An 11,752-nucleotide genomic window follows, 5' to 3' on the forward strand; every position below is an offset into this window, starting at 1 on the left:
CAGATTTCAGCCTCCTGAGTAGATAGTATTACTAAGTGTGAGCCACCAGCACTGGACTTGAAGTTTTTATTTTACTGGAGTTATTTTGTCATAAACTCTATATAGTTTCTAGAGTTCACTGAAAGCTTAAAAACAAGAAAAGAGCTCTAAAACTGTACAATGTTTTTGATAATCAGTGCCTTCTCTTTTTGAAATAGGAACTTGCTATATTGTCGAGGCTGGCCTCAAACTCCTAGGTTCAAGCAGTCATCCTGCCTTAACCTCCTGAGGAGCAAGGATTATAGATGTTCATCATAATGCCTGGCTTTAAAATATATTCTTTTGCATTAGTTTCCCACAGGAAAGGAATCATTTTAGAAATAGATTATTTCATGATCGTCTCTACTTCATTTTCCTTTCTATAAACATTTCATTTCTGTAGGTGAAATGGAGAAGTTAAATGAGGGGCTGGGGATCTGGCTCAGTGGAAGAGCGCCTGCCTGGCGAGTGCAAGGCCCTGAGTTGGGTCCCCAGCTCTGGAAAAAAAAAACAACTACAAAAGAAGTTAAATGAAATCAATAAAAACAGAAATGTTACTCAGATTCTGACTTTGGGACTTGGAGTGTAGACTCAGAGGTAGAGTGCTGCCTAGCAAGTGTGAAACCCCAGGTTTGATTGCCATTGCTTCAACACTTTGACTAAAATGATAATAAATCTCATGCTGGGAAACCACTGACTAGTAAGTAAGGGAAAGTCCTCTATGTCCTTCCGTAGGAAGGTTTGAGCACTGAAAAATGTATCTGTAGTACTGTAAAAGATTCCTTTATCATTTATACAACTTTAGCTTTCATGTATTTTATTTGGTATAACCAAACCATTATATGTATGTGTATATATGTAATATATACATATGTACATATACATACACATACAAATACACATTGTATCAGATCATCAGATAATACATCATCTCTTTCCCCTTTCAGTGGTGGTGATAGAACCCAGGGTCTTGTGCACGCTAGGCAGGTACTCTTCCACTGAGCCACGTCCCAGCATCATAACTATCTTTAAAAGAACCCCGAAATATTTCAGAGAACTAAGTTTTAAAAAAGATACTAAAATAAGTCATATTTGTAAATAAAATTTGTATTACTTCTTGCACATCATTTGATGAACTTTATACTGCATTTTTTTTTCTTTTTGGGAACTAGCTTACTCACTTATTAACCTTTCTTATGTTCTCAGAGCAACTTTTGTTTTCTCCATAGAAACTCAGGGACCGTGGGCCAACTTACTCTTACTTCCTTCTTGTTCACTGAGTTTAAAGTGGGTGTAGGCCAGAATGCCAAAGAGTGTACATAAAATGCCAAGACCTTGGCTAATCGACAGTGGATCCTTAAATAAAATGTATCCTCCACATAAAGTGATGCAGACTTTGAAGTGTCCAAACATGTTATAGGTGACTGGAGAAGTGTTCCCAAAGATCCAATAAGTTGATAAGTTCACCATGAAGGCTATGACTCCAGATAGCAGCACCATAAGTAAAGCAGAAACTGACCACGGGCCAAAAACTCCTCCCTCTCCAAACACTGGCTCAAAGAAGGGCACAGCAACTAACATGACAGCAACTAACTAACATGACAGACGACATTGGGGCCTGGTAATACAGCAGCTGCATGGAGTTGACTTGCAATTCATGCTGTTTGGCACCTACCCACATTTGATAAAGAGATGTAACTAAAACACCAAGAGCAGCAAACACCATTCCATGGAAATTAAACTTCACATCGTAATAAGAATTTAGGATTACACCTAAAGTTATAGGAATCAATGTGAGCTGTATCTTGGTGGGGAAGCTCTTCTGGTAGCAGAAGGTCTGAATGGCTATGATCACCGGAGTGGTCATGGCCTTGGCCAGCTGATAGGTACCTATAGTGTTGTTCTGCAGAAAAGTTGGTGAAGACCACAAAGCCACAGAAGCTGAGGGCCAGGAGGAGGAGCTTGGAGGGCGGCAGGCTCTTGGGGGCGAAGATGTCCAGCTTCCCGCAGACATACAAGCCCAGCCAGGTGACGACGAAGTGCACCAAGGTTAGGCTCATGTTGGGGAAAGTGTAGTGAACGTAGATCCATTTGTTGAGGAACACGATGCAGATAGACACCAGCAGGTTAAACAGGATCCCGGCAGTGATTAGCCAATAGGCCAAGGATGCCATGAAGCCCGCCGCTGGTTGAGCAGCGTCCTCCATGAGGCCAGGGCCGCCCAGCCTCAGAGAGAGGGGTTCCAGCCGGTCTGGTCTTGCTGCTGCCCTTCCCCTCCACAGCCGTGTTGTTGCAGCTCTGGGCCTCAGGGTCCCGAGTCAGGAGGGAGGCGAGCCGCGGCCCTTTTGACTTTTATTTCTTTAATAAACAAATGTTGAACATCTCTTCATGTGTTTACTGGTCCTTTATATATCTTATGTGCAGAAAGAGCTAGTCAGTCTCCTTTCTAATTTTTTTTCCAGTCCTTGGTCTTGAACTCCATACCTAAGCACTATCCCTGAGCTGAGCTTCTTTTTGCTCAAGGCTAGCATTCTACCACTTGAGCTAAAGCACCACTTCTGACTTTTTCTGTTTTATGTGGTACTGAGTAATGGAACCCAGGGTTTCATGCATGTTAGGCAAGCACTCTACCATTAAGCCATATTCCCAGCCCTTTCTAATTTTTGTATTAAAGGCACAAGCTTGTTTTATTTTATTTTGATGAGGTCCAATTTGTCTATTTTTTTTTCTGTTGCCTAAGCTTTTGGTGTCATAGCCAAGAAATCACTGTAAAACCCAATTTCATGAAGCAATTTTCTAATGTTCATCTAGATTAGTCTGAAACACATGATTCTTCTGCTTTACCTTCTGAAGTGTTAGGGTTACAGGCAAGTGTCACTATGCCCAACTAGAATTCTGTAGTTTTAGCTCTTAGGTTTAAGATTTGATCTGTTTTGACTTAACTTTTGTACAGGGGGTTGGACATGCCCAACTTCGTTTTTTGGCAGTTCTAGAAGTTGAACTTGGTTTCTTGCACTTACTAGGCAAGCACTCTACCACTTGAGCCATGTTCTCATGCCTTTTTGCTCTATAAAAAATAAGGGGCTTGGGGCTGGGAATATGGCCTAGTGTCAAGAGAGCTTGCCTCATATACATGAAGCCCTGGGTTTAATTCCCCAGCACCACATATATAGAAAACAGCCAGAAGTGGCACTGTGGCTCAAGTGGCAGAGTGCTAGCCTTGAGCAACATAAAGCCAGGGACAGTGCTAAGGCCCTGAGTCCAAGGCCCAGGACTGGCAGAAAAAAATAATAATAAGGGCCTTGCATTTATACCCAGGCCAGCCTGGACTACAATCTGAATATTTACACATACTGAGACACTGGAATGTCAGATGTGTGCCACTATACTCATCTCTAAAAAAATGGTCCAAGCTGGGCACCAGTGGCTCATGTTTGTAATCCTAACTACCCAGAAAACTGAGATCCAAGAATCTTGGTTCAAAGCTAGCTGGGGCAGAAAAGTCCTTGAAACTCTTATCTCCAATAAACTACTCAGAAAAAGCCAGAGGTGGTGATGTGGTTCAAGTGGTAGCTCTAGCCTTGACCTCAAAGAGGCTTAGTAACAGTGGCCAGGCCCTGAGTTCAAGCCTCAGGACTGGCAAAAAAAAATTGGTCCAAGTGGAGAGTCTCACAAACTTTCTTATGCCTAGGTTGGCATTGAAAGTGATCCTCTTAATCTCTGCCTCTTGACTAGCTAGGTTTATAGATGTAAATCACCACAGCCAGTCCAACTTTATTCTTTCACATGTGGATATCCAGTTTTACCTGTATTATTTATTGAAAAGATAGTCTTTCACAAATTATTGACATAAAATTTGACTTGATGGGGCTGGGGATATAGCCTAGCGGCAAGAGTGCCTGCCTCGGATACACGAGGCCCTAGGTTCGATTCCCCAGCACCACATATACAGAAAACGGCCAGAAGCGGCGCTGTGGCTCAAGTGGCAGAGTGCTAGCCTTGAGCAGGAAGAAGCCAGGGACAGTGCTCAGGCCCTGAGTCCAAGGCCCAGGACTGGCAAAAAAAAAAAAAAATTGACTTGATGACTCATGTTCATAATCTTGATGGATATTTCCCCCATATTCATAATGACACTGTATATTAAAGACTAAACATTAGCTGCATTAGTAGAAATACTTTGACACAATTTCTCTTCTGCCTTTTATGTGGTAGATGATATAAATTTTATCTATATATGAATCTCATTTTGTGTTTCCCCCCACTGGTGTCATATTTGAAAATGGTCTTCCCATTTTAAGATGTTTTTAAATAGCATTTCTACCAAGGGGAATTAGTTTGGGTGTCCTCTAGCATACACTGTAGCCTAGAACAAGTTTTTAGCTGATTTTTAAAATATTTTTGTGTAGTTGATATACAGAGGTTTTACCATTACATGAATCAAGTACCATCAGGGAGGGAAAGATTGGGAGAGAGTGACAGAAGGGGGAAAATGGTTCAAAAAACCTGGAAGGGAAGCTGTGGCTCAAGTGGTAGAATGCTAACCTTGAGCAAAAATGCTCAGGGACAGTATGAGCACCCATACAAAAAAATGACTACTTATATAGATTGAAGTTAGGTACTATACTCAGGTACTCATTTCTGTAATCCTGAATTCTCAGGAGTTTGAGATCTGAGGATTGTAATTAGAAGTCAGCCCAGGCTATGAGATTCTTATCTCTAATTCACCAGCAAAAAGCTGGAAGTGGAGGTATGGTTCAAGTGATAGAGAATTTGCCATCAGTCAAAAAAAATGAGAGCACAAGGCCTTTGAGTTCAAGTCTCAGTACTAATACACACACACACACACACACACACACACACACACACACACACACACACACAGAGAATAGATTGAAAAGTGAAAGAAATTCAGTTCCTGAGATGGTTTCTATTATCGTCCTCATTTGAAGGCTCAGTGAGGTTAAGAAAATTGCCTGAGACTACATCAGGATTTACACAAAGGTTGAATCACCTCAGAACCTGAGAGGTTTGGTTTTGAGATATAGATTTAGGAATGATCATTATATTCAAAGCCTAGGGGGGACAGTGTTGATAGAAAAAGAAGGTTAAGGAGAAGGACCGAAGTACTTTAATATTTCAGATTTTAGGGAGGAGAAGGAAAAAAAAGTGAAAAGGACCAGCCAATGAGATAAGAATAAAATAATGTGAGCACTTTTAAATAGAAATGAAGGGGGAAACCTTTTTCAAGAAAGCAACAGTAGGCTCATACTTGCCATCCTAGCTACCGAGGAAGCTGAGATCTGAGGATCGCAGTTTGAAGCCAGTCTCAGGCAGCAAAGTCTATGAGACTCGTCTGTAATTAATCACCAAAATAAAGTTATAAGTGGAGCTGTGGCTCAAGTGATAGAGTACTAGCCTTGAGTGAAAAACCTAAGGTACAGCATCCAGGCCCTGAGTTCAAGCCCCAGAATGGGCAGAAAGAGAGAAAGAGAGAGAGTGAAGGAAGGAAAGAAGGAAGGAAACAGCAGTGGAGTATGCCACATGTTGCTGAACTATGAAGTGAATTAAGGACTGAAAAATGACTTTGTATGTTGATTTAGCAGCATGGAAGTCATTGGAGATGAGACCTTCAAAACAAACATTTCAGTAAAATCATGAAGAAAGGCAGATTGGAATGTTTTCAAAAGTAAACAGATATTTTCAGGGAATGTAAGAGATGGAAAATATAATTACATTTTGGATTGGAAGCTCCTCAAGGGAAAGAAATCAAGCATCCAACTTCATGCACTTGGCAACGAGCAGAGTTCTTTCCATTAGATGAGTGCAGTAAATGTTTCTTGAACTTAACTGAATTAGATGTGGCTCTCATGCTGTATTCCAGGGAATTACTTTCTAGTTGGAGAGGTAGCACAAAAAAGTAACATAGCAGTACGGGTAATTTTCTGTAAAATGCATAATCATGAAGCCAAAACCCCTCTGTAAGATACTTGAAAAACCACTTGGCTATTTAGGGATAGGCAAGAACTTTCAAATGTCTTAACCAGAGGGTAAATACTATATTTAACTAAGTACTTTTGCCATGAACCCTCTGTCATTTATTTAGCAAGGATTGCAAACTAAAAGGCCTTCCCAGGCCAAACTGGTAGCACAAAGGGGAGAAATGTTCAGCTGAACCACAGAGATATTACATAATTTGCATCCAGACATATGTTTTTGTAGTGACAATGCTGAAACTGGAAAGTTGACTTGCATGCATATGGGTTATTTGGGTTTGTTACATGACTGAGTGAGTTCCAGGGTAGAGTGCAGAGTTGAATTCAAGTCCACAGGCCTAGAGTGTCTATTGTGTGCAAAGCTTTCTGATAGTCACTGTAAAATTTTGGAAGGCAAATAAGAGAGACCATACAACTTAGGGGCTTAGACAGTCTAGCAAAATAGCATCTAAACAAGTACCTAAAACAATGTGGAAACAGTGGAAGCAAAGAAAAATCAGGATTTAGGTTAGGTCCTAGCCAATGACTTGAAAGACATCATTCATTCATTCATTCATTCTTCCATCTTAAGTATTTATTGAAGACACTTTCATTGCTAGGCATATAGCATATAGCAGTAAACAAGAAAACTGTAGCTAACATAAATAACAAAAGTTCAAAATTAGAGGAAAGGAAAAATTTATTGAAAGGATAGTGGAATATTTCACAAAGTTAGAGGAAGAATTGCCAGATCGAAAGGATAGTGGAATATTTCACAAAGTTAGAGGAAGAATTGCCAGATAAGTAAGTAGCCAGGTCAGCTCTAGGTACAAAAGCAGTGATTTCATGGAACTTGTTTCCTGCTTATTGTTGTGATCTCTTTGTAGTCCCAGTCCTTGTTTTGCATGTGTATGCATGTGTATGTGTGTGTATGTGTACTGAGGCTTGAACTCAGGCTTTGTCATCTGTTATACATGAACTTTCTCTATTTCCCATAATAACTTGCTCCAGTTGAGGATTCTTGACCCATATGGACCAATCAGTTTCTTTCTTCCAGAAATATACCAGTGTGAAATAAAGCAAGGTGTTGGAACTTGAATCACGGTGGGTTGTAATAGAGGCTGGATTCTGAATTCAGTGGGGATGGTTTTAATGGAAGTGTGACCTGGTCTGATTTGCCTTTTAAATCTGTCATGTAACAGATGTTGGAAGGGCAGACCTGAATGAAGGGAAATCAATGAGATGATTCTTCTACTACTCATTTAGTTGAAAGATGGCCAGGACCTTGAGTAGTAGTGGAGGTGAGAAGTGATCAGCTTCTCAACATATTTTTAAAAACAGAGACAAAGAATTTCCTGACCAATTCGGTAAGACCTGGAAGAGAAGAGGATTTGTCCTAAGCAACCAGGTGTTGTCATTAGCTGGACTGGCATAATAAAACAGGATTTCTGATAAGTTGGTCATGCTGGCGTTTCATTTTATGCTGTGGGATGGGATCTAAGAGCCTTTCTGTGACTTTGAGTTGCCTATTTATAGAGTAGCGCTGTAGTATAGGACTGCTGTTTAAGGGTGAATTAGGAGCATCACACACATTTCCAGGAATCACTACCCTGTCTGGCCTCATTCTAGTCAGAAACTTGGAGACTCACGCAGCTGAGAGACGTAGACAGCATCTTGCGCCAAGCAGAACAGAGAAGCCCCAGGGACAGGAGAGCTGTGGTAAACACTTCAGTGCAGAAACTGCTCAGGAGTGGGCGGCGCCAAGGAAGGCGCCCCAGGAACTTTCTTGGAGTTCTGGCACGCTAGGGAAGTACTTCCATCAGAAACAAAGTAAAGAAAAGAGATGGGGTGGGGTGTGGCAGGGCTTGGCCTGGCCGGAAGGAGTTTGGGTGGAGCAGAATAGGCAAGCTTCAGAGCCGAGAGGAGGGAGGGGGCGGGGGAAGGCGCCACTAGCAACTAACCTCAACTTCATAAATGTATTCGAAATGTCCGGGGCATTGTAGGAAAGGCCAGGAGCCCCGCAATTCTGTCTGCCCGCCAAAGAAGGAGGCAAACCCAAGTTGTGCGATGCAGCTTTAAAGGGGCTGGTGATTGACAGAATGTGTAGCAGTGGATGGGGTGGAGCCGCTGGGTGGGGTCTGGGACAGGCAGCTGGGAGAAACCAAAAGGAAGAAAAAAGAAACCCCTTGCCCCTGATCATCTCCATTGCTGGGGCGAGGGGAAGCTAAGTAGAAAGACGAAGAAAAGGAGGGTTTTAGGGTTCACTTCCACTGCCAACACTAGCTAACTCTCCCAAACCTTTCTGTCTGGTTTGAAGATTACAAAAAAAAAAAAAAATCGAGTGCACATCGGCACTAGTCGGACCTCATTCCTCCTTAACTCTCCATTGAAGTAGATTTCCAGTCCGAGGGAGCGAGGACCCCGAGCTCACCCGGCTCAATCCCGGCTCCGCCCGCCACCCGCCGCCCTGGCCCAGGGGCTGGGAGGAGAAGATGCAATCGGAGGCGTAGAATCCCAAAGTAAGTCCTTTTTAATTTTGCCTAACCAAGCTCCCATCCCCTCCACCCTTCCATTTGCCATCTTCTCTGGGGGTCTTTATGGGACGCGGGAGCAGCTGCGGTACTGAAGGAAGCTCCTTCCTGACGACCCAGCTGGGTGGAGCAGGGTGGGGTGGGGTAGGCAGGGGAGGGGAGGAAGGAGGGGTGGTGCTTTCCAGACTTGGGGAGCCACCATCCGCCTCCCTGGCAACTGCTCCTTGGCTTGGTTGTGGGCTTTGATCTTCGATTTCCCCTCTTGCTATTAGAACCTCACTTCCTCCCTCCTGGAAGTCTTTCTTTTAGTCACACTCCAGCATCCCTATCAGGTTGCTTGAAACCTCTAACTGAGCTGGGAGGGCTCCATCTTGCCTGGCTTCTTAAAGGGACAGTATACAATTTCAACGAAGGGAAGTGTGTACTTTGGAAATTTCTTTTAAGAATGGAATAAAGGACAGACAGCTGGTTTGGACAACTACTTAAACATAATTAAAGAAAATAAAATTTTTAAAATTAAAATAACATCCAGAGAGAGAGAGAGAGAGAGAGAGAGAGAGAGAGAGAGATCTTCTTACCATACAGTAAGTAATACTACCTGTTAAGGAGGTCTGTGAGAGGATATATAATTTTTTTCCTTCTTCAAACGAACCTTAAGACTTAGTGAGAACATTCAGTTGATTTTTTTTTAAAGGAAGTACACCTGGGGCACTGATGCCAAGGTGCATGTTAATTTAATAGCTCTGCAGTTTTCATGGAAGAGGAAATTTTCCAGTTTGTTGAGAAGCACCGTAGCAGGGTGGGTGACTTGAAAAATTCATTTATTCTACAAATATTTCTCAGAGGCCAAGTGCATTGCCTGTGGCTCACCATGCTGCTGAGTGATGTGTAGAAAATGTCAAAGGCCCGCAGAGTATTGTCATTGACTCCTTTCTTAACTCCAGGATATGGATGGAGAGGAAAGGTGAATTTGACTCCAACATGAACTGCTGCTAATAGCACGGACTGCTCTACGGTTCATGTTCATTATCTCCCTTCAGTGTCAGACATCTATCTGTGTGCTCCAATCCAACAGTTTGGAAAACACATAGGAGGAAATCAAGTCACAGTGGTATGCAAAGAGAACAGGAGGAGAAAATGTTTCAATAGGAAAGCTAAAGCCACCTTGGCTGATCTGTCATTCCATGCCCATGTCTAGTCAGGGAGATTGTGACGGGAAGGAGAACTTCACTAGCTCACTTGTGTTGTTAGATAAAGCACAGCTGTATAGCAGAGAATAGTTAGAAAGGATGACTTCAACTAGTACATCTCTTCCATCCTTCTTTTCTGTTTATGCTTAACTGAAGAGTGGCAGGACTGGGGATGAAGCTTAATGATATCCCAAAGACCAAGGAGATGAAAAGTGGGTTTTTTAAGGTTTGAGGGACTGTATTTCACTCTGAGGAAAGATTCTTCTTGGTTAGTGGAATGACACAGTTCCTAGTATTCATCCTTTCCTTTCCTTTCCATTTCCGCTTCCTTCCTTCCTTCTTCCTTCGTTCCCCCTTTTCTTTCCTTTCTTCCATCCTTCTTTCCATTCTCTCTCCCTCTCCCTCCTTGTCTCATTTGCTTGCTTGCTTTTGGTGCTGTTATTGGAGCTTGAACTCAGGGCCTGGGTACTGTCCCTTAATTTTTTCCATTCACAGCTGATGCTCTGCCACTTGAGCCACACCTCTACTTCCAGGTTTTTGCTGGTTAATTGGAGATAAAAAGTCTCCAAGACTACTGCACAGGCTAGCTTTGGTTCTCAGATTTAAACCTCCTGAATAGCTAGGATTACAGGCAGGTGCCATAGCATTTGGCTGCAGTGTTCTGTAGTACACCATTTCAGCTGTCTCTAATATTAAATGTGAAGTCCAGAACTGCTCCTTCTTTTAACATATTAGATTTGATTGCATTCACAGTCCCAATTCCCATCAAGGGCATCTATCTCTTCTAGGATTCTATGTAACATTTAGCCCAAGCAACTTTCCCTTCTGTTCTTTCCTCAATAGGTTTTTCTGAGCCTCAAAATCACCTTATTCCAAGTAGCCATATCATTGACTCTGCTGGCTTCAAATAAAAAGGAAGCCTCACTTTAATCTTTTTCTTCTCAAAATCTCTTAACAACAAAGAAAAGGCAGGCGCCGGCAACTCACGCCTGTAATTCTAGCTACCCAGAGGCTGATCATGGTTCGAAGCAAGCCCTGGCAGGAAAGTTTGTGAGACACTTATCTCCAATAAACTACCCAAAAATCCAGAAGTAGAGCTGTGGCTCAAGTGGTAGAGCACCAGCTATGAGGAAAAGTAGCTCAGGGAAAGCATCCCAGGCCCTGAGTTCCAGCCCCAGGACCAGTACCAAAAACAAAACAAAACAAAACAAAACAAATAACAACAAGACAAGAGAAAACACAGATTCATCAAAATGCTCCTGATTGCTTTTGACACTGGGAATTAAGTCTTGTCATAGAGCCAAGAGTCAGCCACTTGTATATGTCATACCCACTGTGATGGCTTCACCACTGCGTGGAGGGTAGAGATGGACTTGTGTTGTCCACAGCCACTCTTTGCATTTGGTATGCATGTAATAGGGGTGCTGTGTTTTATTTTTAACCTCTGATTGTCCCTTTGCATTTAGATCCTTAGAGTTTTTTTTTTTTTTAGAGTTTCTAGTAGCAGAATATAGGAAGTAGGCAGATCTTACCTCGTCAAATATTGTTACTGAAATATGCTTATTCTCTTTCTAGGACAATGAAAGTTTTGTGAACCCACTAATGAATACTCCAGGCAAGCCACAGAAATTCTTCCCCATAGTAGCACTGTGTGTGTGTGTGGGGGGGGGGGGGATTAAGGATTGAATTCAGTGCTTCGGGCTCTTACTTAGCTCTTTTTTTCCTCAAGGCTAGAGCTCCATTACTTGAGCCACAGCTCCACTTCTGGCTCTGGATAATTAGAAATAAGAGTCTCACAGACTGTTCTGCCTGAGTTAAATTTGAATGGCAGTTCTCAGATCTCATCCTCTTGAATAGTGAGGCTTACAGGCTTGAGCCACCAGCTCCTGGCAGCACTTTGAGTTGTTTGCTATCAATTATTGTGCTTCTTGAGACTGTGGAGAACTTTCATTTATGCTGAGGCAGTTTTGTGAGGGACAGTTGCAGCAAGCAAACTTGGGGCTTTCTATCTCTGTTCTTCTGTTTCTATAATTTACTAGTA

At 42.4% G+C, this 11,752-nt stretch overlaps 1 pseudogene; it reads right to left on the reverse strand.

Annotated features, from left to right (window-relative positions):
- Positions 1-905: 905 nt before the first annotated feature.
- Positions 906-2,225, reverse strand: LOC125343106 (annotated as a pseudogene).
- Between the last annotated feature and the right edge of the window lie 9,527 nt (positions 2,226-11,752).

This window comes from Perognathus longimembris, chromosome 28 (genome assembly GCF_023159225.1).
Source record: "Perognathus longimembris pacificus isolate PPM17 chromosome 28, ASM2315922v1, whole genome shotgun sequence".
NCBI classification, from domain to species: Eukaryota; Metazoa; Chordata; class Mammalia; order Rodentia; family Heteromyidae; genus Perognathus; species Perognathus longimembris.